This window comes from Pleurodeles waltl, chromosome 10, assembly GCF_031143425.1.
Source record: "Pleurodeles waltl isolate 20211129_DDA chromosome 10, aPleWal1.hap1.20221129, whole genome shotgun sequence".
Classification (NCBI taxonomy): domain Eukaryota; kingdom Metazoa; phylum Chordata; class Amphibia; order Caudata; family Salamandridae; genus Pleurodeles; species Pleurodeles waltl.
Genome location: NC_090449.1, coordinates 193,178,225 through 193,205,349, shown reverse-complemented (window position 1 = coordinate 193,205,349; position 27,125 = coordinate 193,178,225).

Sequence of the window (27,125 nt, the reverse complement as noted above, 5' to 3'; positions counted from 1 at the left end):
TATGACCCCATGGAAAATGCACCTGTGAGACCAAGAGACTGAACTCTGCCATGGACATTCCTCCACCATCACCCATGCCCATTGCACACACACCCTCCACTTCTTAGCACATATTTAAACACCGTTGAATCACAAATCAATCTGGAGTCAGTCTGTACTTTCACAAATTTGTAATTGTAACCTCTCAGAAATATAGCAATATCAATGTACACGTTCACATACCAATGTTACACAGTTGTTGGCCAGCAGTAAACATAGCAGAGGGCATAAAGTGGGACCCAGATCTGTGAAATGAAAAGGCAAAGTGACATCTCAGGGTCTATACCCACAGGTAAAAAGGCAGATTTATGCTAGGTCCTGCAATAGTATGAGATGTGGGAAGCAGTTCCATCCTCTTACCTGTGTCTCACTGGAAGTATTAGATGATGATGTTTTTATGGTTGTCTACATCTTCTTCTTCTGCCTCCTCTTCTTCACTGTCCACAGGCTCCACGGCTGCCACAAGACCACCATCAGGCCCATCCTCCTGAAGAAAAGGCACCTGGCGTTGCAAAGCCAGGTTGTGCAACATACAGCATGCCACGGTGATCTGGCACACCTTCTTCGGTGAGTAGTATAGGGATCCACCTATCAGATGGAGGCACCGGAATCTGGCCTTCAGGAGGCCGAAGGTGCGCTCTATTATCCTCTTAGTTCGCCCATGTGCCTCATTGTAGCGTTCCTCTGCCCTCGTCCTGGGATTCCTCACTGGGGTCAGTAGCCTTGATAGGTTGGGATAACCAGAGTCAACTGAAAATATTGAGGGATAACTTTTAGACATCCTCCAAACATTAGGGAATCTCCCATACCCAGACACCTAATTAAACTGTGTGAGGACCTTGGGCTCACCTATTTCTGGAGTTGCCCCATCACATAAGGGATGCTGCTATTCCTCAAAATGTAAGCATCATGCACAGAGCCTGGATACTTGGCATTCACAATGGAGATGTACGGGTCTGCCAAACACACCTTCTGCACATTCATTGAATGGTAACTTTTGCGGTTTCTGTACACCTGTTCATTCCTGCAGGGGGGGACAAATGCCACCTGTGTACCATCAATGGCACCAGTGAGGGTGGGGATATGTCCCAGGGCATAAAAGCCACCTTTCACTGTGGGCAGATCCTCCACCTGAGTGAAAATGATGTAGCTGCGCATGTGTTTCAACAGGGCAGATAACACTCTGGACAACACGTTAGAGAACATTGGCTGTGACATCCCTGATGCCATGGCTACTGTTGTTTGAAAAGACCCACTTGCCAGGAAATAGAGCACTGACAGGACCTGCACTAGAGGGAGGATTCCGGTGGGATGGCGAATAGCTGACATCAAGTCTGGCTCCAACTGGGCACACAGTTCCTGGATTGTTACACGATCAAGTCTGTAAGTGATAATGATGTGTCTGTCTTCCGTTGTCGACAGGTCCACCAGGGGCCTGTACACCGGAGGATGCCGCCATCTCATCACCTGCCCCAGCGGATATGTCCTATGGAGGAGAAGGGTGAGCAGAGGGTCATACACCACATAGCTTTCACAAGGCTGTTTAGCACAATTGTTAAATTATTTCTTTGTGCCTTTGTCTGTTCGTATTCCTCGCCTAAATAGGTGTGACGCAGTTAGTTGGCCTGCCATGTGGCCCCCTGAAATGGCGGCTGCCTGACCTGTAAGGTAAGACAAGGGGAAAAGAGGTAACTGCGCTGGCGCTGTGCAGCATCACGGTAGGCGGTAGAAGACTGCGGCGCAATTCAGCATTGGTTATCATTGGGCCCTATGGGTTCCAGGAGCCAATGACGATGTACGCCCGCGGTGACGGTACGCACTGCCGCGAACGTGACCGCCATTTTCTATCTGTTCCCTCACTTGATACCTGACCTTCAACAGGAGAGGACCTACACTGCAAGTGCTGCTGTGACCTGTGTATGGAAGCGACAATGGCTACAGTGTCTGGGGAAAGAGCCCCTGCCTTCACTGCGGAGGAGTTGGAGAAACTGGTGGATGGGGTCCTCCCCCAGTACACGCTACTCTACGGTCCTCCAGACATACAAGTGAGTGAACCATGTGCATGGTGGATGGGACATGATTGTATGGAGAGCTGTGGATGAAAGAGACGGGGGCACAGGCCAGCATGTGAGGATGCTGAGTGTATGTTTTTCTGGGACAGGGTGGGAGGTTTGTGGCCAATGTGTGAGAAGAACTGTATGGGAAAGTAACATCCTTTTTAACTTCACTATTCCTCTAGGTCAGCGCCCACCAGAAGAAGGGTATTTGGCGTGCCATCGCCAAGGAAGTGCGTACGCTGGGGGTCATCCATAGACGGAGCACCCACTGCTGGAAACGATGGGAGGACCTGCGCCGCTGGAGCAAGAAGATGGCGGAGGCCCAGCTGGGGATGGCATCCCATGTGGAAGGGGTGCCCCTCGCACCATGACCCCCCTGATGTACCAGATCCTGGGGGTGGCATATTCTGAGTTGGATGGGCGCTTGAGGGCATCACAACAGCCACAAGGGGGTGAGTACACTCTCATTCAGCTGACTCTGCACGCTTGACGAGGTGTCTGGGTGGGGGAGGTGGGCTGTGGGTTCCCCTAGGCCAAGGCAGACGCGCAAAGGTAGATCCATTGTTTTGCAGGCTCATTCCCACTCCAAACCCAATGGTGGGATTTGCCCTATACACCTAGTCAGGCTCCCATGAGTTCCAGCTGTGCATGAAATGGGTCTAGACAGAGTCCGCCTTGGGCATGTGCTTTTCCCCTGCACTGTTAGTGCATGGCTTAGGGCATTGGGCTGCTCCCTGTGTTTTGTGTCCACCAATGTAGTGGTGTTGCAGGCATTGACCATGTGTCTCCTCTGTCTTTCCCCCCTTTTTGTTTTGTCACGCTGTCCTTATGTGCATTAGCATCATCTGGCGGAGGAGCATTGGAACCGGAGCAGGAGGGAGCTAAAACCCACATGACCCTGGAGGGTGAAGTAACGGAGTCAGAAGGCACCAGTGGGTCGAGGGCGAGGGGAACTCCACGATGGGGACAGGAGCAGACACCAGCGACAGCGACTCCTCCTCTAATGGGAGCTCCCTTGCGGTGGCGGGCAACTCTGTGCCCACTGCATCAACAGGTACAGCTGCCACCCCTCCTACCAGCACCGCCCTCTCAGCAGCCCCTCAGCGTGGTTCCCGTGCCCCCTCACCCAGGAGGGTGGGCATCTCCTTCACCCCAGGCACCTCAATCCCTGCCCCCGTCAGCACTGCTGCCCTCAGTGAGGAGGCTATTGACCTCCTGAGATCCCTCACTGTTGGGCGATCAACCATTTTGAATGCCATCTAGGGTGTTGAGAGGCATTTGCAGCAAACAAATACATACCTGAAGGGCATTCATTCTGGCATGGCGGCCCAACAGAGAGCCTTTCAGCCTCTGGCTTCAGCACTGATGGCAGCCATTGTTCCTGTATCCAGCCTCCCCCTTCCAACTTCCTCCACCCAGACCCAATCCCCTGTACTTCAGCCTATCCCAAGCACACCATCAGACCAGCATGCGCACTCACCAACACACAAGAGTGGACATGGCAAACATAAGCACCACACATCCCACAGGCACTCACACAAGCACAATCCCCATGCAGACACACCAACATCCACCGCCTCCACTGTGTTCCCCTCCTCCACTTCCTCTTCCTCCCTCCCTGTCTCGTCTCCACTCACACCTGCATGCACTACATCTTCATCCACTACCTCTATCACCAGCACGCCCATCACCACACACCGCTCATGTGCAATCACCACCCCTACTACCATTCACACATCCCCTGTGTCCTCTCCCAGTGTGTCTGTGAGCCCTCCTCCCAAAGTACACAAACGCAGGCAGACACCCACCCAACAGCCATCCACCTCACAACAGCCTCCGGCCCATGCACCTTCACCCAAATGCAGCAAATGTACACCTCCTACAACCACTACCTCTTCCTCCACTCCCAAACCCCCTCCACCTTCCTGTCCCAGTATGTCTAAGAAACTCTTCCTGGCTAACATTGACCTCTTCTTTCCTATACCTACCCCCCTGTCCTTCCCCTAGGGCCAGGCTGTCCAGGTACCAGCCCAGCACCTCAGTCACCAAATCCTCCACCACTGTGGTCTCAGCAAGTCCGGTCACATTGCGGGCGGCACCCATCAGAGCTGCCAGTGTGCCACCTAGCGAGGCCAAGGATCAGCCCATTCGGCCACCTGCCAAGGTGAAGAAGGTGGCCACATGCCAGAGGGAGAAGCCGCAGCAACCACCAAGCAAGGGCTCCTCCAAGCCAAAAGGGGACAGTGCCAAGGGACCAGCAGCAACATCAAAGGTGGGGAAGGGACACAAGGTGAAGGGCAAGTCAGGACAGGGCACGGAGCCTCCAGCTAAGGGACCAGAGTCACCCCTTCTGTCAACCAGAACATCAACCTGTATGGCGGTGTACACCTCCGCCTGCACCACCACCTGCACATCTGCTGCCTCAGCAACAATCCCCAGCATCATCCCAGTGGGCAGCTATCGAGGCTGCAGGAGACGTCCTGCTGTGTCCCTCCACAGGTGCTGACACATGCACCACTGCCAGAATCTCCGCCACAGACACCGCCGCAACCACTGCTACCAGCCCAGCGAAGTGCTCAGACAGTGCCACCACAGCTGACATGGCTATCATACCCATTGGGCTGCCGTCCGAGGCTGCAGGAGACGTCCTGGACCCTGCACAGCATACATGAGGCACGACAACTAGCACTGTTTGTAATTGCAGGTGGCAGGCAAAGTCGCACTAGGGTGGAGTGTGTCTCTGACTCCATGGAGTATCATGCTACCTGTTCCCAGGCAATCTCGTGGCACACACACCCAGGTGAGGGAATGAGACCTGCCACACTGCATGTGAAGCACTCTGGGCACAAAACCCCCTCCAGAACCAGTGGAGAATCACATCCACTACCCCAGTCCTTGGCAGGATGAAGCACTCTGTGTACAATGCCCACTCCAGAACCAATGGAGAATCACATCCACTCACCTAATCCTTGGCAAGATGAAGCACTCTGGGCACAAAGCCCCCTCCAGAACCAATGGAGAATCACATCCACTACCCCAGTCCTTGGCAGGATGAAGCACTCTGGACACAAATCCCCCTCCAGAACCAGTGGAAAATCACATCCACTACCCCAGTCCTTGGCAGGATGAAGCACTCTGGGCACAATGCCCCCTTCAGAACCAGTGAAGAATCACATCCACTGCCCCAGTCCTTGACAGGGTGAAGCACTCTGGGCACAATGCCCCCTCCAGAACCAGTGGAGAATCACATCCACTTACCTAATTCTTGGCAGGATGAAGCACTCTGGGCACAAAGCCCCCTCCAGAACTAGTGGAGAATCATATCCACTACCCCAGTCCTTGGCAGGATGAAGCACTCTGGCCACAATGCCCCCTCCAGAACCAGTGGAGGATCCCATCCACTTGAGAGACATTGGCTTTGCACTCCCCAGGTTAAAGCAGTGGGCAAACCACCCACTGGAGAGACTTGAGAGACTGCGGCTTTGCACTTCCCAGGATAAAGCAGTGGGCAAACCACCCACTGGAGAGACTTGAGAGACTGTGGCTTTGGACTCCCCAGGATAAAGCAGTGGGCCATCCACCCACTGGAGAAACTTGAGAGACTGTGGCTTTGCACTCCCCAGGACAAAACTGTGGGCTTGAAGCCCCCTCGTGGAGCAGTGGCTTCGTCCATTCATCCAGCTGATGTGCCCCCCCCTCCACTGAGGTGCCTATTTACTTTCGATCTGATGCCCCAGCAGTGTTCTCTCCAATTCAAGTCAGGTATCCTGTGTGGGCTTCGCCCATGCATTTTGGGACCACTGGTCCACGGACAATGATTCAGTTACTATCCAGACTTGTGTAGTTGGTGTACATATTTGTATATACTGATATTTTCATTTGGCCTATCTGATTTTTCAATGATTACACTCGTTACAATCATTTAATTTTGTCCTGACATTCTTCCAGGGGGTGATGGGGTTTATATGTAATGTTGCTGCATGTATTTGTGTGTATGGTGTTGTGGGTGAGGGTGGGGGTGTTGCGTGTTGCGTGTGTGTCACTCTCTTTTCCCTCCTCCCCGCCCCTGTGTGCTAGGTGCAGTACTCACCATGGTCGTCGCCGGCGTCTTTGCTGCTCCTGATACAAGAGGAGGTAGACCAACATGGGCAGGACATGTAACTCGGGCTCCATGGTGTCCTGGTTCCTCGCTGGGTGTTGAAAGGTGAGTGGTTTCCATTCCTCAGACTGTTTCCGCTGTGCTTTTGATAGCGTTGGTACTGCCCCGGAAAAGGTGGCGGATAGGCCTCTTGTAATACAGTGGGCGGAACCTTGTCTTCCGCCTGTCTGGCGGTCGGAGTATTAATATGGCTGTCTGTGTTGTCGGTTTCCGCCATGGTCGTGATCTAATTGTTTTTACAGCCGGCCTGTTGGCGGTATTACCACCGCTTTAACACCGACCACCAGGGTTGTAATGAGGGCCTATGTTATATATACAGTTGTCAATTATGGCATGATTCTTAAAATGGAGTTGCTAAGGCAACCCTAAAGCAAATTACATCATTTTGAGAGCAGTAAACTTAAACTAAAGATTCTAAAGCGCAAGAACAATCCCGAACAAAGAGAAAAAAAATTAGGCACAATATTTTTGAAGAACTCAGGGGTCCTTGCCGAATATGGAGGAAACAAGGCACAAACAGGACTGGAAAAGAAGAGTCCCTGTTTTGCTATAACAATCCCTCTTACCCACAGATAGTCCCTACCAAAGGAGTATACACCGGACTGCACAAATTAGCTCACTCCCCAAAGGTGAAGAATTGGAGGCTACATCCTTGTTTAGTCATATGAAAACACAATTTTATATCAAGACCGGAGGCTCCTATTATGCTTTCTTTTCCGGCAGGAATTTTAATAGAAACAGTCAAGACAATATAGAAAACTACAAATCCCATAAGGCAAATATCCATAGCCAATGGGATGCAAAACATAGTCCACAGTAATGCTTCAATCACAAACCTACAAGCTCTATAATATTTTACTTGACTGTGAACATCCCTCTTTTCTTGCTTCTCGCAGTCAAGATAAGTATATTCATGTCATTATTCTAACATTTCTACTTTAACTTTAACATCTGCTTAATAGTCTGCCTAGTGTACATCATTGTGCGCTCTGTTTTCTTGTTGTGTATTTCCAAGGTTGCTTGTTGCCGCACCGCCCACGAATTGTACTTTTTCTTCACGCTCTCTGCTGCCGACCCTCTCCTGAGACCATGGTCGCTATTTTATGCAGCGTTTGGGAGAGAAGTCGTTTTCTCACCTCTAATGTTGTCCATCTTGAGCTTGTCACCTCACTCGTTTTCTAGTCAGATTTATTTCTCCAGTCTTTCCCCATTATCCGGCACTGCTATTTATATTCCCAGAGCTTTTGGAGATTGTTGTCTGTCCTCCCTGGCTGCTAGTTGAAGTGCCGGTCACTGCCCTCCCCAGTCTCCGCCTCTCCCTCACTCGTTCCTCCCTTTTCTCTGCCCACAGGTGGAGTTGCTCCTTCCTTCCCTATTTTCTACTGTTTTAACCTTTTTTTTAGCCACTTTAGTTTGGGTGCTGTTATCCCATATTTTTCTTAGCATTGAGACTGACATTTCTCAGATAATGCATGACATTACTGAAGATGAGGAGTCTGTAAAAGACAATTTGAATGATTTCATTCAAGTGTCAGTTGAGCAGGCAGTTTCTGCCTCCATGGATAAGCTATTTAAAATTTAGAAAATTCAGTAATTACTATTGTTTCAAAGATGATTTTGTCCCATTCAGCCTGGGATAGCAGAAAGTGCCCATAACCCAAGACATCTCCTAAAGTGGCGCTATTGGTTAGTGAGGATCCCTCACACAAGACAGAAGACATGGCTCCTCACAGGGCTCCTTTAAAGGAAGGGAACATACTGAACCAATCATCTCCCAAATGTAAGGTTAAATCTAAGCATATTTTGTCTCCTATAAGTATTTGTAACATTCATGACACTGATGATGACATGGGGATGCGGATTCCCACCGTGGTAAACCCAATAATGGGAAATGGGACCCATTTGCTCCTTCGCCAATAAAGAAATCAAAAAATTATGCACAGAAGTTTGAAATCCTATTTTAATAACAGACTCGGAAGAGGTCCCAATGCTTGACCCAAAGGACATTCACCACCCACATTCCACAGAGTGGTTTCCTGTGGTCCACATAGGAGAGTATGTCTTGTCTAGATTACGCACCCCATGAGCCAAACAGACCAGGGCTAAACTAAAGTTTAAATGCAGATAACCCTCCCTTCTCTCAAAAAGTGCTATGACCCCTTCCATTAATCCTTCCCTTCTAACCTTCTTCTCCATATTCAGAAAAGACCCCCTTGACGGAATTGATAAGGCATGGTCCACATGCCAAGACAAGCTTTTAGACATTGCTAGGCCCTTAAACAGCATCTTTTACTTAGCCGAGGCTGCTAGGCTGGACAATACTCCCATCAGCCCGGAGAAATTATCATTGTGGGTCCAACGTGCCTTTTGTTTACTTGGCAATGCAAACTCGGTGCTTACCCATGAGCCCAGAAATGGACTCTTTCTTAAATTAAACCTGAAACTTGTAAATCTCGCTGTGGCGGACCCAGACTTCAAAGTAGAATGCCTTTCGTTTGAGGACACTTTCATCAAGGAACTTAGCAAACATGTAGCTACATTTGCTTCACTTGATAAGGCCCAGCAGTCTTTAAAGAAAATGTTCTCCAACTGGCTTTTCACCAGGGCCGACAGAGTCAGGAACCGCTCTGCCGGCCGTGGGTACAACAACAAAGGTTCTTGTGGTACCTTCACTTCATCAGACCAAGAATACTGACTGCAGTTTTACCCCAAGATGAGAAGAGGATTCCGCAACAGGGGAAACATGAGATCCAGATACTCCACACAACCTGGCAAGTCTCCCTTCTGGCCTTCCTCATGTAGGAGGCTGTCTTTTATATTTTCTTTCAATATGGCAAACAATTCCCTCAGACATATGGGTATTAAACACAGTGCAAGGTTATGTTATCAAGCTTTACTCAGAACCTTTTCAATCGGTTCTTCCACACCCTCCTCACTTCTCTACAGAGATGTCAAACCTCATTTTGATAGAAGTGAAAGTTCTCCTTAAAAAAGAAGTGATTATGCCTTGCCATCTGGATCGTTCAGGCTTTCTCAGCTCAGTATTTCTTGTTCAGAAGAAAAACAAAAAGATGCGCCCAGTCATCCATTAAAAAAGATTTAGTTGCTTTGTTGTTTACTGACATTTCAAATTGGAGACCATCATCCATCTCAGAGATTCTCTGCTCCAAAATGACTGGATGGTTCATTTGGCTCTACAAGATGCATATCACACTGTCCCTATCCATCCACACTCCAGGAAGTATTTACAATTCCAGTGGTTGAACCAATCATTTCAATTTTCCTCTCTTCCTTTCATCCTCTCCTCAGCACCATGGTGCTTTACAAAGCTGATGAAACTGGTAGAAGCATTCCTTAGAGCACAAGGAATCTTGTTGATCAGTTACCTAGATCAGTGGTTCCCAATCTGTGCGCCGCGGCTCGCTGGTGCGCCATCAAAACTAGCCAGGGGCGCCGCACACAGTTTGGGAACCACTGAGCTATTTATAGCCCTTGGGCCAGTTCGTACAAAATAAAACTACTCAGTTGTAGCAGCTCTTTTTTAATTTTGTCCTTGAGCGCCCTCTGGTGGTTAAACACAACTAAAGGGATTCTACATTTCACAATATTTAAACAGTTATGTTATAACTACATAAAAATGAGACCTGCCCATTTTACTAGGGTTACCGTCAACCAATATTTTCCCCTTACTAAAAAACCCTATGCATGCTGTAATTAAACAACTGTTACATTTTTATTTTTTACAGTTATATATAGAATTACAATACCTTCATTGGCGTCATCCCAATTCTTTTCAGGGAGAAAAATGGATGTACTCCCTAGGCCAGGCTTACATCCCCCACCCGCCAACAAAAAGTAACATAATGGGGAGCCGCAGCCAGTGGCCAATAGATCAAGGGAGCCGTGGGTCGAAAATGTTTGGGAACCACTGACCTAGATGATATCCTAATCATGAACCAAAATCTTTCATCTTTGCTGTCTCAAATCTGGCTAACTTGTTCTCTTCTGTCAGATCAACCAGGAGAATTCAATTCTGATTCCCACTCTTAGGCTTCCTAGCAGACTCAGTTTCAGCTACTTTACATCTTCCCTCTGCAAATGTAAAGTTCATAAAATCCATGATTCTCCAATTGTTACGCAGTTCTTAGATTTCTCTCAGAGCCCTAGCAAGGGTAGTAGGTCTTTTGTCTTCTTCAATCCAAGCCATGTTTCCAGGCCTGTTACATTATTGGGGCCTTCAAAGACTGAAAATCAGACATCTACAGAAAGGCTTCGCTTATTCAGACAACATCTCTCTGGATCAAGAATCTCACAGAGAATTGAAATGGCAGATAGACTATTTAGATGCCTGGAATGGCAAGACCATCTTTGCGTCAGCCCCAGAGCTTGTATTAGTATCAGATGCAAGCTGCTCGGGTTGGGGCTCCCGCTGTGGACCAATCTTGACTGGAGGTACATTTAGAGATACTCGTGGGCTCCTTTGTGATAATAAGCCTAGCAAAAAACAGGGTTCATTGTTCTATCCTTCTCAGAATGGGCAATGTTTCAACAATACGCTATATCAGTCATTTGTGAGGCACAAAATCCAAACCCTTAGCAGCACTAGCGAAAGAGTTTTGGGAGTTTCGCCTACAAAACAGAATTTCTGTACATGCAGAATATTTACCAGGCAGTCTAAACTCCGTAGCAGACTGGCATTCACGCCATCTTCAAGACTGAAACAATCGGAAGCTTCATCCTGAGGCATTTGAGTCCTTTCAAGCGAAATGGGGTCCATTCCAGATAGATCTCATTGCTTCTCACCTCGACTCCTAACTTCCCCAATTCTACAGCTGACACCCGATCCCTTGGCATTACTCTCTGATGCCTTTTTACAGGTTTGGTCAACTTCTCTCAATTACGCATTTCCACCATTCACATGATCAACAGGTTGCTAGAACAAGTAAGATATCAACAAGAGGTTTTAGTACTCATAGCCCCCTTTGGGCAATCCCAAGTGTAGTTCCATACTCTCCTGGAGCTGACCATAGACTTCCAATTCTTCTTCCTTCATTGCTGTACCTTCTATCAAGCCCTCTAGGCCTCCACCACAACTTAATATTAGAGAATCTTCTTACCCTCTCAGCTTGGAAAATATTGGGAATTCCCAACCAGTCCCACTTATTTCGGCAGAAGCTTCAAACTATATCGAACACTCCTTGGACCCTGCTACTACAAAAGCTTTCAAATCAGCTTGGTGTTTATGGGTCGGCTGGTGCATGGTAAAAGACATTGATTCCTTTTCAGTTGATGTAACTTTTGTTGTCAATTTCCTAGCGGCAGAAGCTAGCAAAGGTAAAACTCACCTCACTATCAACCTATATAAGTCAGCCATATAAACCAATCACCCGTACATTAACGGAAAACCAGTGGGAGAACACCAAATGGTCTGCCGTCTGTTGAAGGGAGTAAAGATTTGTAATCCTCTTCTTCTGAAATACAGTTCTCTGTGGGATGTTAATGTGGCACTTAACCTGTTTTTATCTTGGCCTGATAATGCACTTCTTTCTCTAAAAATGTTATCAGCCAAGCTTAATATGTTGTTATGCCTTGTTTCTATTAAAAGACTTTCAGATGTTAGAGCTCTGAATATTTCAGCTTGACAATTCACTCCAACAGGTGTTTTTTCACAGTTCATAGATGTAGAAAGACTAACCAATCAACAATATTTTATCCTTATTTCCCTGACCATTCCCAAATTATGTGTTGGTCAATGTCTGAAGTTGTATGAATGAAAAACAGCTGATCTAAGAATGCCCTCAGCGTCACAGCTCCTTATTATCCCGCCTCAACATTATTACTTTCACCTGAATTATTATCTCTCCCTACAGTGACTCCAGCTCCTACCCAATCTTCCTCCTAAGGATGCTTCTCCATTCCTAAGATATAGCTGGTCATTACATACATGGCGGTCTGGACCGCCATGCCGGCGGAGGCGGTAACTTCTGCCAATGGCATGGAGGTCCAGACTGCCATATAATGAACGTAGCAGAACTGCCACGGATGAAATGCCACCAACGCCAGGCTCCTGCCACCAGGCAGCCTGGCGGTGGCGGCGTTTCTGATCTGACAGGGCAGCGCTGGAAGCAGCACTGCCAACCAGATAATGAGTCTGATTCCACCAGCCTTTCCCTGGCAGTTTAGACCACCGGGGAAAGTCTGGCGGAAGGAGTGACTCAGGCCCCCCTGGTGGCGCCTGCACTGCCCATGCACTTGGCATGGGCAGTGCAGGGGCCCCCATGCACTGCCCTGTCACGGATTTCACTGCCCGATTTACGGGCGGTGAAATGCGTGCCGGGTGCTGCTGCACCTGCCACACTGCCACATTGCCACTGGCTCCTATTTGAGCCAGCGTCAATGTTTAGGCCCTGATTCCAGCTGGGCAGGTTGGTGGAAATACTGTTTCCAGCTGGATGTTCGTAATGTGGCCGGCAGGGGTTTCTGCGCACTGGCGGTCTTCTGTCGACCGTCACCGCCGATCTCGGCGGATTTAATAATGAGGGCATAGTCTGGTTTCTTCATCTCCTACACATCTTCACAAGACATCACTTACGGCCACTTTGGCCAGTCAGAAATTCCTAGGAGTTGTGAACTTTTTTCAAGAACTGTTCTCTATTATTATGGCTTTATGTATTATTTATTCTATTTTGCCAATGTTCAATATTTACTAATCTAAGAAAAGAGGGCTGTTCATACTGAAGTTAAGTATTAAAGTGCTTGTAGGTTTGTGATTGGTGCATTTCTGTGTACTATGTTTTACATCTCATTGGCTATGGATATTTGCCTCATGGGATTTGTAGTTTTCTATATTTTCTAGACTTCTGCTATTAAAATTCTGCAGGAAAAGAATGCATAATCCTGCCTCTGTGTCTTTAATAAAAATTAAGACTTTCCTTCATAAATTACTAGGAAAATCTACATTAGCAACACACACAGTCTAGCAAGGGAAAATTATCATACTCAGTTTAAATTTAAAGGGTGTTGTGAACAAGTCCTGAGCAGTAAGCTATGTTGTCCTAAAGATGAGAACTGAGTAGTATTCATTAACAATTTTCTTGATTATATTTTTTTACAGTGCAACCTTTGTTTTGGAAGTCTCATCTTTTCTGATATCAAATAAAGTGTTACTATTATACATTCTCGCTATGTGTTTTTTTGTGGTATTTGCTATCATTATTCAAAATAACACAGTAAATGAATTTTATGAATTTATATTTTTGTAAATTAATATTAATGTGATTTATACATTTGCACACATGATTCCACACATACAGACTGTTTGATTGGACTACTTTTTAAACACATTTTCTGTAATGTGCAGAAGGTGTTTTCGGAATATATGTTAACTAGGCCACATTTCTGTGCAAAACACCATTTTGACCAAGAAGGAAGTCACTACCTTCGTGTTTTCCTTCCTTATACTCATCCTCTCCCCACAAGGTCCGTAGCATACCATCAAGCTGAAATATATTACTATATCACCATTATTATTTTTGCTCTGTTCAAGGTACATTTTCTCTAGCTCAAATGTAACTGGCAATACATTACTATGGGCCTCGTTATGACATTGACGGAGGGGTTTCCTCCATCACAAGTGTGGAGGCTATCCCGTCCACCGTATTACGATCTCCATTGAATATGATGAAATCATAATACAGAGGATGGGATAGCCGCCACATTTGTGATGGAGGAAACCCCTCCGTTAAGGTCTTAATAAGGCCATGTCATCTGTCTTTAACTGAGACCTAGGCCCATATTTATACTTTTTTAGCGCCGCATTTGCATCATTTTCTGATGCAAAATTGGGGCAACCTTACAAAGTACAATTGTATTTTGTAAGTTTGCGCCACTTTTGCGTAAAAAAATTACGCAAATGTGGCGCTAAAAAAGTATAAATATTTGCCCTAGTTTTTCAAATAGTGTGAAATTGTAAATGAAACTTGTTTGTTTGAACATCTCCACATGATATTAGCAAGAGGGCGCTGAATAATTATTCATTTACTGGAAGCCCACGGCTGGCAACCGCTTGCTCCACGCTCTCAATGGTCATCCAGACCCACTTAAGTGGAGCATCCCCTACTAGAACTTCTGAGAGCAAAGAGAAACTTCAGGACTGAAGAGACTTTCCTCGAAGAACAGAACATTATGATTTCAAGGTTCAGGGAGTATGGTATGTGTGGTCAAGAAGAGGTTACTAGAACACCTCAGAGTCATTGACCATTGTGACGCCCTAGTACCCTGTAGAAATGCACTTCCATGGGGAGCATTCCGGGGATCGATTTAACTTGTTTTTTCATGGTATTGAACACATAACACAGAACCTGATGGGGGGTGATCACACAGTGAGAAAGAGGCAGAGGGAGTACCATCTCATCATAGACTTGGAGACCATGAGTCCCAGAGGTTTAAAGCTTTATGAGGAATTTTACCATACAACTGCATAAGGATTGCAGTTTTTGCATTCATTGTCATGCTGTGGGTTCTTTGAGTTTTTGAGTTTTTGGATGTTATATTATTTTACGCATTCTAGTAACTGTCTTGATACTGGAGAATGGTTCTGGTGATCATTCTGACCCTGTCATGTTTTGTTTTTTGCTATGGGAGGAATGGAAGAAGTACCTCTGATCCATCTAAGGATTAGTTGTAAGATGGCACCTGTCATTCCTCATTGAATGTTCACCTTTTTACCTGTTTTCCTTCTCCACTGTTGGTGCCACTCCTTACATACACTATGGTGGTCATTACAACCCTGGTGGTCGGTGTTAAAGCGGCGGTAAGACCGCCAACAGGCCGGCAGTAAAAAAATTGGAATTACGACCGTGGCGGAAACCACCAACATAGACAGCCACTTTAACTCTCCGACCGCCACAGCGGTACAAACAAACAGCTTGGCGGTCACCACCAACAGACAGGCGGAGGACAATGTACTGCCCACAGAATTACAACCTACCAATCCACCACCTTTACCGGGGCGGATTCACTGCAAACAAAAACACGGCGGAAACAGGACTTTGAAGGGAAAACGCTCACCTCTACACACCCCACGAGGAACCAGGACGCCATGGAACCAGAGATCCACATTTTTCCAGCCTTTATCTTCTTGCTCCTCTACCAGGAGCATGAACGCCGGCGGCGAAGACCACCGTGAGTACTGCACCTACGACACAGGGGAGGGGGGAGGGAAAAACAGTGACACACACACGCAACATGCAACACCCCCACCCTCACTCACGACAACACACACACTAAAACAGCATGATACATTACAGTTACACCGCCCATCCTCCCCAGAAGAATGCAAAGACAAAAGGAAATGAGGTGAACGATTGTAATATATTAAAATTCAGTATTCAAAAAATATACATACACTATTTACAAATATATACACCAATAATATTAGTCCAAGGTATTCCACCAGTAAAATCCGTGGACCACTGGGCCCAAAATGCATAGGCGAGGCCCACACAAGATACCCGAACAAGACGGAGAGAACACTGCAGGGGCATCAGATAGAAAAAAAACAGGCACCTCAGGGGGAAGGGAAAGGGTGGGCACCTCAGCCGGTTGAGTGCACGATGCCAAATCCACGAGGGGGGCCCATGCCCACTGTTCAGTCCTGGGGAGTGCAAAGCCACAGTCTCTCAAGTCTCTACAGTGGGTGGTTTACCCACTGTTCAATCCTGGGGAGTGCAAAGCCACAGTCTCTCAAGTCTCTACAGTGGGTGGTTTGCCCACTGCTTAATCCTGGGGAGTGCATAGCCACAGTCTCTCAAGTGGATAACAGTCTCCACTGGTTCTGGAGGGGGCCTTGTGCCCAGAGTTCTTCATCTGCCAAGGACAGAGGTAGTGGATGTCTTTCTCCACTGGTTCTGGAGAGGGCTTAGTGCCCAGAGTGCTACATCCTGCCAATGACAGAGGTAGTGGATGTCTTTCTCCACTGGTTCTGGAGGGGGCCTTTTTGCCCAGGATGAATCATCCGGCCAAGGACTGAGGTAGTGGATGTCTTTCTCAACTGGTTCTTGATGGGGGCCTTGTGCACAGAGTGCTTCATCCTGCCAAGGACTGAGGTAGTGGATGTCTTTCTCCACTGGTTCTTGAGGGGGCCTTGTGCCCAGAGTGCTTCATCCTGCCAAGGACAGAGGTAGTGGATGTCTTTCTCCACTGGTTCTGGAGGTGGCCTTTTGCCCAGAGTGCTTCATCCTGCTTGTGGCAGCCTCAGTAGCGTCAGAGCTTTTGGTGCTCATGGGCCTGTGGTGCTTGTGGCGACAGTGTCTTTGGCAGTGGTGCTTGTGGCGGCGATGTCCTACGCAGCGGTGCTTGTGGCCGCGGTGTCCTTGGCAGCGGTGCATGTGGTGGCGGTGTCTTTGGCAGCGGTGCTTGTTGCAGCGGTGTCCTTGGCAGCGGTGCTCGTGGCGGCGGTGTCTTTGGCAGCGGTGCTTGTGGTGGCGGTGTCCTTGGCAGCGGGGCTTGTGGCAGCAGTGTCTTTGGCAGCTGTGTTTGTGGCGGCGGTGTCTTTGGCAGCGGTTCAGCTGCTGGCAGTCCTGTCTTTGGCAGCAGTTCAGCTGCTGGCGGTCCTGTCTTGGGCAGCAGTTCAGCTGCTGGCGGTCCTGTCTTGGGCAGCGGGCTGCTGCTGGTGGTCCTGTCTTGGGCAGTGGGGCTGCTGCTGACGGTCCTGTCTTGGCCAGCGGGGCTGCTGGCGGTCCTGTCTTGGGCAGCGGGGCTACTGCTGGTGGTCCTGTCTTGGGCAGCGGGGCTGCTGCTGGTGGTCCTGTCTTGGGCAGCGGGGCTGCTGCTGGCGGTCCTGCTTGGCCAGCGGGGCTGCTGCTGGCGGTCGGCTCCTTGGCAGCGGGGCTGCTAGCGGTTCTGTCTAGGGCAGTGGGGCTGCTGATGGCGGTCAGCTCCTTGGCAGCAGGGCTGCTGACTGTCCTGTCTTGGGTAGAGGGGCTGCTGCAGGTGGTCCTGTCTTGGCCAGCGGGGCTGCTGCTGGCAGTCTGCTCCTTGTCAGCGGGGCCACTGGTGGTCCTGTCTGGGGCAGTGGGGCTGCTGGCGGTTGGCTCCTTGGCAGCGGGGCTGATGGCGGTCCTGTCTTGGGCAGCGGGGCTGGTGCTGGCGGTCCTGTCTTGGCCAGCGGGCTGCTGCTGGCGGTTGGCTCCTTGGCAGCAAGGCTGCTGGAGGTCCTGTCTAGGGCAGTGGGGCTGCTGGCAGTCGGGTCCTTGGCAGCATGGCTGCTGGCGGTCCTGTCTTGGGCAGTGGGGCTGCTGCTGGCGGTCCTGTCTTGGCCAGAGGGGCTGCTGCTGGCGGTCGGCTCCTTGGCAGCAGGGCTGCTGGCGGTCCTATCGGGGGCAGTGGGGCTGCTGGCGGTCGGCTCCTTGGCAGCAGGGCTGATGGCGGTCCTGTCTTGGGCAGTGGGGCTGCTGGCGGTCGGCTCCTTGGCAGCAGGGCTTATGGTGGTCCTGTCTTGGGCAGTGGGGCTGCTGGCGGTCGGCTCCTTGGCAATGGGGCTGATGGCGGTCCTGTCTGGGGCAGTGGGGCGGATGGCGGTCTTCTCCGCCGTGCTGATCTTCCCAGACTTGCCGGTTTTCTTGTGCCCCTTCCCCACCTTGGAAGGTGTTGCAGCTGACTCCACACTCCCACCTGTACCCCTGGGAGCGGCTTTGGTGGCTGGTGTCTTCCCCCTCTCCTGCCGGCCACTGGCCAACTTTTGATGCTTGACAGGTGGGGGACAGTCCGTGCTGTGGCTCTTTGCCACACTGGCTGCCCTGCTGCCTGGTGCACTCCATAATCCAGTGACTACTGGCACCACTGGTCCTGCCCATGTTGTGGCTGAAGTGCTAGGTGGGGACCTGGAAAGTCGGGCCCTAGGAGACTGATGGGGTGGGGGAGGTGAGGGAAAGAGGTCAAGGGTGGCCAGGAAAAGTTTCTTAGGAACACTGGGACAGGTAGATGGAAGGGGTTTGGGAGTGGAGGAAGAGGTAGTGGTCGTAGGAGGTGTGCGTTTGCTGACTTTGGGTGAAGGTGCATGGGCTGGAGGCTGTCGTGAAGTGGATGGCTGTTGGGTGGGTGTGTGGCTGCGTTTGTGTACCTTGGGAGGTGGGCTCACAGACACACTGGGAGAGGACACAGGGGATGTATGAATGGTAGTGGGGGTGGTGACTGCATGTGAGCGGGGGGTGGTGGTGGGTGTGCTGGTGATGGACGTAGTGGCTGAAGATGTAGTGCATGCAGGTGTGAGTGGAGACGAGACTTGGAGGGATAAGGGAGACGACGAGGAGGGGGACATAGTGGAGGCAGTGGATGTTGGTATGTCTGCATGTGTGGGATGCTTGCGTGAGTGCCTGTGGGATGTGTGGTGCTTATGTTTGCCAGGGCTTCCTTTGTGTGTTGAGGTGTGTGCATGCTGGTCTGATGGTGTGCTTGGGATAGGCTGAGGTACAGGGGTTGGGTCTGGGTGGAGGAAGTTGGAGGGGGAGGCTAGAGACAGGGACAATGGCTGCCATCAGTGCTGAGGCCAGAGTCTGAAAAGCTCGTTGAAGGGCTGCCTGACCAGAATGAATGCCCTCCAGGAATGCATTGGTTTGTTGCAACTGCCTCTCTCCACCCTGGATGGCATTCAAAATGGTGGACTGCCCAACAGTGAGGGACCTGAGGAGGTCAATGGCCTCCTCACTGAGGGCAACAGGGGTGACAGGGGAGGGCCGGAGGTGCCTGGGGCGAAGGTGATGCCCACTCTCTTGGGTGAGCGGGCACGGGGCAAAGGCTGAGGGGCTGCTGGGAGAGCAGTGCTGGAGGGGGTGGTGGCGGCTGTACCTGTAGATGCGGGGGGAACAGATGGGCCCGCCAAAGTAAGGGAGCTCCCATCAGAGGTCGAGTCCGTATCACTGGTGTCAGCTCCTGTCCCCGCTGTGGAGCTCCCCTCGCTCTCCGTCCCACTGGTGAAATCGGAGTCCGTATTCTCACCCTCCAGGGCCATGTGGGATGCAGCTCCCTCCTGCTCCGGTGCCACTGCTCCTCCGCCTGATGATGCTAATGCACACAAGTACAGGGAGACCACAAAAAGGGGGGAGACAAAAGAAAGGCATGTTGAGTGCATGCATTAGCGCTACAGTTGGCGGACACAACAGACACAGAAGCACCCTGCACTACGCCGCTCACTTGGGTCCACTATTCAATCCCTGGGACATGGCCCTCAAGGCTATGCCCGATATCTGCACACATGGATGTCACAGGAGCCTGACTAGGTGTAGTTGGCACTGTACCCAGGTGCGGCGGGGTGCCACAGGGTCTGCCTGAAAAAGTGGACTTAACTAGCACACTCGCTCTGGCCTAGGGGAACCCACAGACCACCTCCCCACCCAGACACCTCCACTGCATGCTGAATCAGCAGAATGAGAGTGTACTCACCCCCTTTTTGCTGCTGTGATACCCTCAAGCGCCCATCCAAATCCAGATACGCCACCGCAGGATCCTGAACATCAGGGGGGTCATGGTGCGACGGCACCCCTCCCAAGTTGGAAGGCCATCCCCAGCTGGGCCTCCGCCATCTTCTTGTTCCAGCGGCGAATGTCCTCCCATCTTTTATGGCAGTGGGTGCTCCGTCTGTGGTAGATCCCCAGGGTCCGGACATCCTTGGCGATGGCACGCCAAACATCCTTCTTCTGGTGGGCGCTGACCTACAGGAATTGTACAGGGGAAAAAAAAAAGTTATTACAAACTGCACCATCACAGTCATTGGCCCGCATCCCTACCCTTGCCATGTGGCACATGCACTCACCGTCGTTTCAGGCCGGCCTCATTCTCCCCCCTATCTTTCATCCACCCCACTCCACACAGGCATTGCCCATACAGCATGCTCACAGTGTACTTACCTGTTTGTCTGGAGGACCGTAGAGTAGCGTGTACTGGGGGAGGACCCCATCCATGAGTTTCTCCAACTCCTCCGTGCTGAAGGGAGGGGACCTTTCCCCAGACGCACGAGCCATTGTCTCTTCCAGACTGAGGTCACAGCAGCACTTGCAGTGTAGGTCCTCTCCTTTCGAAGATCAGGTATCGAGTGATTGAACTGATAGAAAATGGGGGTCACGTCTGCGGCAGTGCGTACCGTCACTGCCGGCGTACATCGTCATTGGCTCCTGGGACCCATAGGGTCCAATGTTAACCAATGCAGAATTGCGCTGCGGTCGTCAACCGCCTACCGCGACTGTGTACAACACAAGAGCAGTTAGCTCATATCCCATTGTCCCACTGTACCGGTCAGGCAGCCGCCATTTCAGGTGCCCACACGGCTTTATTTTTAACTGTGTCACACATACCTAGGCCCCTGGCTCAATACTCATGCAGGCAAATTTCAGGTTATGAATAGTTTTCTGAGTAAGCTGTGTTTACGTACCTCTGAGTTGGTTGACTCTGTGCTCGCTGTTGTCCTCCATAGGCACCATCCGCTGGGACATGTGAGGAGATGGCGGCATCCTCCGGTGTACAGAACGCTGGTGGACCTGTCGACAATGGAGGAAAGACATGTAATCATCACCTACAGCCTTGATCGTGCCACAATCCTAGAAATGTGTGCCCAGTTGGAGCCAGACCTGATGTCAGCTATCCGGCGTCCCACAGGGATCCTCCCTCTAGGGCAGGTGCTGTCAGTACTCCATTTCCTTGCAAGTGGGTCATTTCAAACAACAGTGGCCATAGGATCAGGGATGTCCCAGGATTTGTTTTCCAACGTGTTGTCCAGAGTGTTGTCTGCCCTGCTGAAACACATGCAGAGCTACATCGTTTTCCCTCAGGTGGAGGGTTTGCTAACAGTGAAAGGTAACTTTTATGCCCTGGGACATATCCCCAACATCATAGGTGTCATTGATGGGACACATGTGGCCTTGGCCCCCCCCGCAGGATTGAACAGGTGTACAGAAACTGAAAGAGTTACCATTCGATGAATGTGCAGATGGTGTGTTTGGCAGACCAGTACATCTCCCATGTTAATGCCAAATTCCCTGGCTCAGTGCATGACGCTTACATCCTGCGGAATAGCAGCATCCCTTATGTGATGGGGCAACTATAGAGGCACAGTGTGTGGCTACTAGGTGAGCACCTGGAACCAAATCAGTGGGAATAGTTGTCTGGGGATATCCCTAAGAGTTCGTGTGTGTCTAACAGTTGTCCCTCGCCATTTGCAGGTGACTATGGTTACCCCAACCTGTCAGGGCTACTGACCCCAGTGAGGAATCCCAGGACAAGGGCAGAGGAACGCTACAATGAGGCCCATGGGCGAACTAGGAGGATTATAGAGCGGACCTTCAGCCTCCTGAAGGCCAGGTTCCGGTGCCTCCATATGACAGGTGGTTCCCTATTCTACTCACCAAAGAAGGTGTGCCTTATCATCGTGGCCTACTGTATGCTTCACAACTTGGCTTTGCGATGACAGGTGCCTTTTCTGCAGGAGGATGGTCCAGATGGAGGTGTTGTGGCAGCTGTGGAGCCTGTGGACAGTGAAGACGAGGAAGCAGAAGAAGAGGACATCGACAACAGGAACTCTGTGATCCTGCAATACTTCCAGTGAGACACAGGTAAGAAGACAAACCTGCCTACTACATGTACTTGAATACTACTACCTCTCTACTGTCTGTCCTTTTCACCCAGTGTATGGTCACTGAGTTTTCACTTTCTCTTACGATTTCACAGATGTGGGTCCCACTGTATGACATATTAATTGATAATACACTAATTCGAAATCACAGACAGACTCCAGATTGTTTTGTGCTTTAAGGTTGTTTATTTAAGTGCTCAATATTGGAGGGGGTTGTTAAATGGTGAGGGGTGATGGTGGAGGAATGTCCAAGCTAAGAGTCTCACAGGTGCATAGTGCAAAGGGGCATAGGAAGTGGAGCTGGGGCAGTTCGAGGATGGACCTGGTAACAAGGTGGGACAAAAGGATGACAATCAGGGTGGTCTCATTTCTTGGCGGGGGTCTTGGCACCGTTCTCTGTCTTTGTCCTGGATCTCAGGGACCGTTTGTGGGGTGGTTCTCCATCTGCAGGGGTGAGGTGCTGGTGTGGTGGTCCTGTGGCGATGCCTCCTGTCCACTAGCGCCAGCAGAGGTGGTGGGCAATTCATCGTCCAGGCTAGTGTCAGGGGCCCCTTGTTGTGCCACAGTGTCCCTCCTGGTGTTGAGGACTTCCTTCAGCACCCCTACAATGGTGCCCATGGTGGAATTGATGGATCTGAGTTCCTCCCTGAATCCCAAATACTGTTCCTCCTGCAGCCGCTGGGTCTCCTGAAACTTGGCCAGTACCGTTGCCATCGTCTCCTGGGAATGATGCTAGGCTCCCATGATGTTGGAGAGGGCCTCGTGGAGAGTGGGTCCCTGGGGCTGTCCTCCCCCTGTCGCACAGCAGAACTCCCAGTTCCCCTGTTTCCCTGGGCCTCTGTCCCCTGAACGGTGTGCCCACTGCCCCCACGTCCCTGTTGTTGTTGGAGTGATGGGTTAGCCTGGGTTCCCTGTAGTGGTGGACACACTGCTGATTGACGTGTCCTGGGGACAGAGGTATGGGCCCACTGGGTGGGTGCTGTGCTGGGGTTTCCAGAGGGGGCAGCTCTGTAGTTGCTTGTGACTGTGTGAAGGGAACCGACTGTCCCAAGGTCCCAGATGGGTCGGGCTGGTCGTCTAGATCCAGTTGGACAGAGCTGCTGTCATCACTGTGGGCCTCTTCTGTTGGTGGTGTGGACATGTCTGGACCCTCCTGTCCGGTGACGTTGGGTAGGGGTCCTGCAGGGGTGTAAAAGCATGATTATTGCATCTGTGTGTGCCATGGTGTGAAATGGGTGGGTGACCGTGTACCCCAGTGCTTGCATTCCTGTGTGGGACCTTGTGTGATGATGGTTTGGTGGTGTATGGGTATGTGCAGTGGCCATGCTTTGGTGATGGGTGTCCATGCTTTGGTGTTGCATTCAGGGCTTGATGTTGGGATGTGTGGTTTGTGATATTGGGACATTTGTGAGGAGTTGAAGTGATGGGGGTGAGGGCGAGGGTGAGGGTATGCGATAGCATGAAGGTAGGGTGGGGGATGTAATATTTAAGATTTGACTTACCAGAGTCCATTCCTCCAGCTACTCCTGCGAGGCCCTCAGGATGCAGAATAGCCAAGACTTGGTCCTCCCATGTTGTTAGTAATGGGGGAGGAGGTGGCGGTCCGCCGCCAGTCCTCTGACCTGCAAGGTGGTGTCTGTATATCACGGAACGCACCTTCCCCCGTAGGTCGTTCCACCTATTCCTGATGTCATCCCTATTTCTTGGGTGTTGTCCCACTGCGTTGACCCTGTTCACTATTCTTCGCCAGAGCTCCATCTTCCTAGCTATGGAGGTGTGCTGCACCAGTGATCCGAAATGCTGTGGCTCTACCCGGATGATTTCCTCCACCATGACCCTGAGCTCCTCCTCAGAGAACCTGGAGTGTCTTTGCCGTGCCATGGGGTGGTGTGGGTGATGTGTGAGGTGGTGTGTGTTGTGATGTGTGGGGTGATATTTAGTGGTGTGTTGTGTGAGGTGCTTGGATGTTGTGTGAGTGATGGTGTTGAGTGCCTGTGGATGCTTGTTTGTAGATTGTGGTGTCTAACTCTGGCCTTCTTCTTTCTGAATTTTTTGTCATAGGGGTTGTGGGTAATGTGTGTGTGTGTTGTATCTTGTGTTGGGTGTGTTGGAGTGGTGTGTGTATGTGTATCAGGTGTGTGTATTCGGAATTGTTCAATGTGGATGTGTTTTGTAAATGTGTGTGTATTTTGAGCGCGGCAGTGTGTACTGCCAATGGAATACAGCAGTTGAAAGACCGCCACGTGGATTCATGGGTCGTGATAGTGTGGGCGTATTTCTGTTGGCGTGACGGTGGAGGTTTTGTTATCGCCAGTTTTTCACAGACCTTTGGTGTGGCGGACTTGTGTGGCTGTCTCAATTCTGGCGGATTCCGAGCAGTGGGTCATAATGACTATGGCGGAATGCCGCTGCCGTGGAGTGTGTTGGTGGTCTTCTGCACGGCGTTAAGCAGCTTTTACAGCCAATGTTGTAATGACCCCCTATTTGTTATCACTCCCTACTCATGTGAATAAGGCCTCCATGTCGTATGGAGTAAAGGTTTCCTTACATCTGTCTTCTTGAGTGAGTGTTTTCTTTTTTGTGGCAAAAAAACAAAGGTTACAGTTAGGCTCACATTTTAAACATACAAAACCGTAGAAATTCACTGGTTATAATTAGAGTTCCAAGTCATAGTTACCTTAGGGCACGAGTTAAAGTTACTTGAAATAACTATAACTATAACAGGTGTATTTCTATGGTTTTGTACATTTAAAATGTGAGCCTAACTATAACATCCCTGTAGTCTTTGTTTTTTGAGTGAATTTCTATGTTTTTTAATCCTATTTCCTAACTATAACGTCCCTGTAGCCTTTGGTTTTTCATTACTGTACGTTAATCCAACGACCGCCGCTCACAGGATTTGTCTGTACATAGTGGCAGTTGGCTGCAGGCTGTGTACAGTGAGGGTTCACCTGCAGGGCCTGGCTTGTGGCCAGATGCTGCAGCCAAACCCCTAACCACCCAACCCAACGCTGCGCATGGCCTAGGGCAGGACCTGGCCACAGCCTGTCTCTCGGGGTGTGAGAATAGGTGTGACACGGTGTATCTGGGTGTGAGAGTGGCTGTGAGAATGTCTGTCCAGGTGAGAAAGTGCATGTGGCAGTGTCTTAGTGGGTCTGTGCGTGGGTGTGTCAGTGTCTGTGTGGGTGCTTGAGGGATTTAGTGGGTCTTTGAGTGGGTGTTTGAGAGTCTGGGTGGGTCTGTGAGTGGGTGTGTGAGTGTCTGAGTGGATCTCTGAGTGGATGCTTAAGGGTCTGAGTTGGTGTGTGAGTGGGAGAAAGAGAATGAAAGAGGGAGAGAGAATAGAGAGGGCGAGAGGTAGAGTTTTTTAGGCTTTAATGAATGATATATTTAGAATGAGATGTTTCTAGACAAACAGAAAAAAAAAATGTATGTGTCAATTAAAAAGAGTGAGATGATCTTTCAGTATGAACCTTAAACTTTTGAAGTTTAAAAGAAATTTATGGTGGGAGTTATCAAAGCATTTTATTTTAAGGAGGGTCCACACCCTAGGGAACACCACCTCCCTGGGGCAAACCTGTAAATAAAAATAAGTGGGGGTCCTGCAGACCGCCCTGTGCCCCGGGGACATCCACCTCCCTGGGGCTATAAGCATAAAGGTCCCGATTACGACTTTGGCTGTTCAACCATCGAGTGCCAATGAGGTAGGGATGCGTCCCCATCAAGCTGGCAGCCTCACACCCCATTTTATTATGATGTTTCCACAAGGCTGAACAGCGGAAATGTCATATTGCAACATTTCGGGTGTTCAGCCCGGTGGAAACAGTGCAGCAGCATTGGCTTCAGCTCCCTTATGAACACCAGCACCCTCTGAATGTGCACTGTCCGAAGAGCAGACAGTGTATATTCCAAGGGTCCTGGCGGAGGGGCCCATGCACCGCACATGACATGGTCGTGGGCAGTGCAGGGGCCTATGGTACCCAGCACTGGCTTTCCAACAGTCATGGAAAGGCTGGCGAAAAGTGGAGTTATGATCAGCATGGTGGTGCCGCCATGGGCACTATCTTGGCTGACCATGACTCCATCTGCCACCAACCCATCAGAATCCATGATCCTGGTGATGGTGGCGGTCTCCTGGTGGTCTGACTGCCAGGATCATAATCTGGCAATGGGACTGTTAGGAGTGCAGCGGTCTGACCGTCCCTGCAGGTTTGGCAGTCCTCTGACTGTTAAAATCGCAATTGGCCCCAAAGTGTGGAAGGGGCATATGGTCCCCCGTGCCCCAGGACCACCACCTCCCCATGGCAAGAAATAGATAATCAATGGGAGGGCCTGCATACCTCCCCAGCAACAATTATTTAGAGAATGGGGGGCTCACAGGCTGACCGCAGGCCCAAGCACTACCATCCCTCTAGGGCAAAATTTACTGAATAACACGACCGGGTTGGTCAGACCCCACCAAGCCCTGGGGACCACCACGTCCCCAGGGCTATAATATGTAATAAGGTGGCAAGGCACTGCAGCCATCTCCCATTGCCCAGGTCTGAAAGCCGTGCATGGCGCTGGGTTAAATAGTCATATGGAGTTGACTGAAGTGTCTGGCCACAGACAAGACCCTGAGGCCAACCCTTGTCATGCACAGTCAAAAACAATGCTTAGTGGTGGTAGGATTAACATATAGGCCCTCTTTATGACATTGGAGGTAAATCCTGCTTACCACCATAGTGATGCCCACCAACATACCGCCACGGTAGCGAATATCCGTTCTCCATATTATGACACACAAACACACCAATCCAACAGAATACAGCCACATACATTGGCAAGGCCAAAGGTCAGTGCTAAAGTGGTGAGACCAACACCCATACCATTATGCCAACAGAACAACGCCCTCCACATTATGACCCACGAATCACCACGGCAGACATTCAATGGCGGTAAACCATTGGTAGTACATACCGCCGCATTCAGAATGGACACCCACATACAAAACGACACTACATTGGCCAATACTAAAAACACACACCTGACACTCATACACACACCACACTCACATCACCATAAAACACCCGCCCACATTACCCACAACGTTTTGAGAACAACAGTTACTGCCAGGAGATTGACACGAACAGCACAGAGACAACTAGACACACACACCACATATACCCATACATCCCCCACACACCCCACCACATTACTCAACACACTCTCACCAACACACACCACACAATACCCATGTCCCCACAAA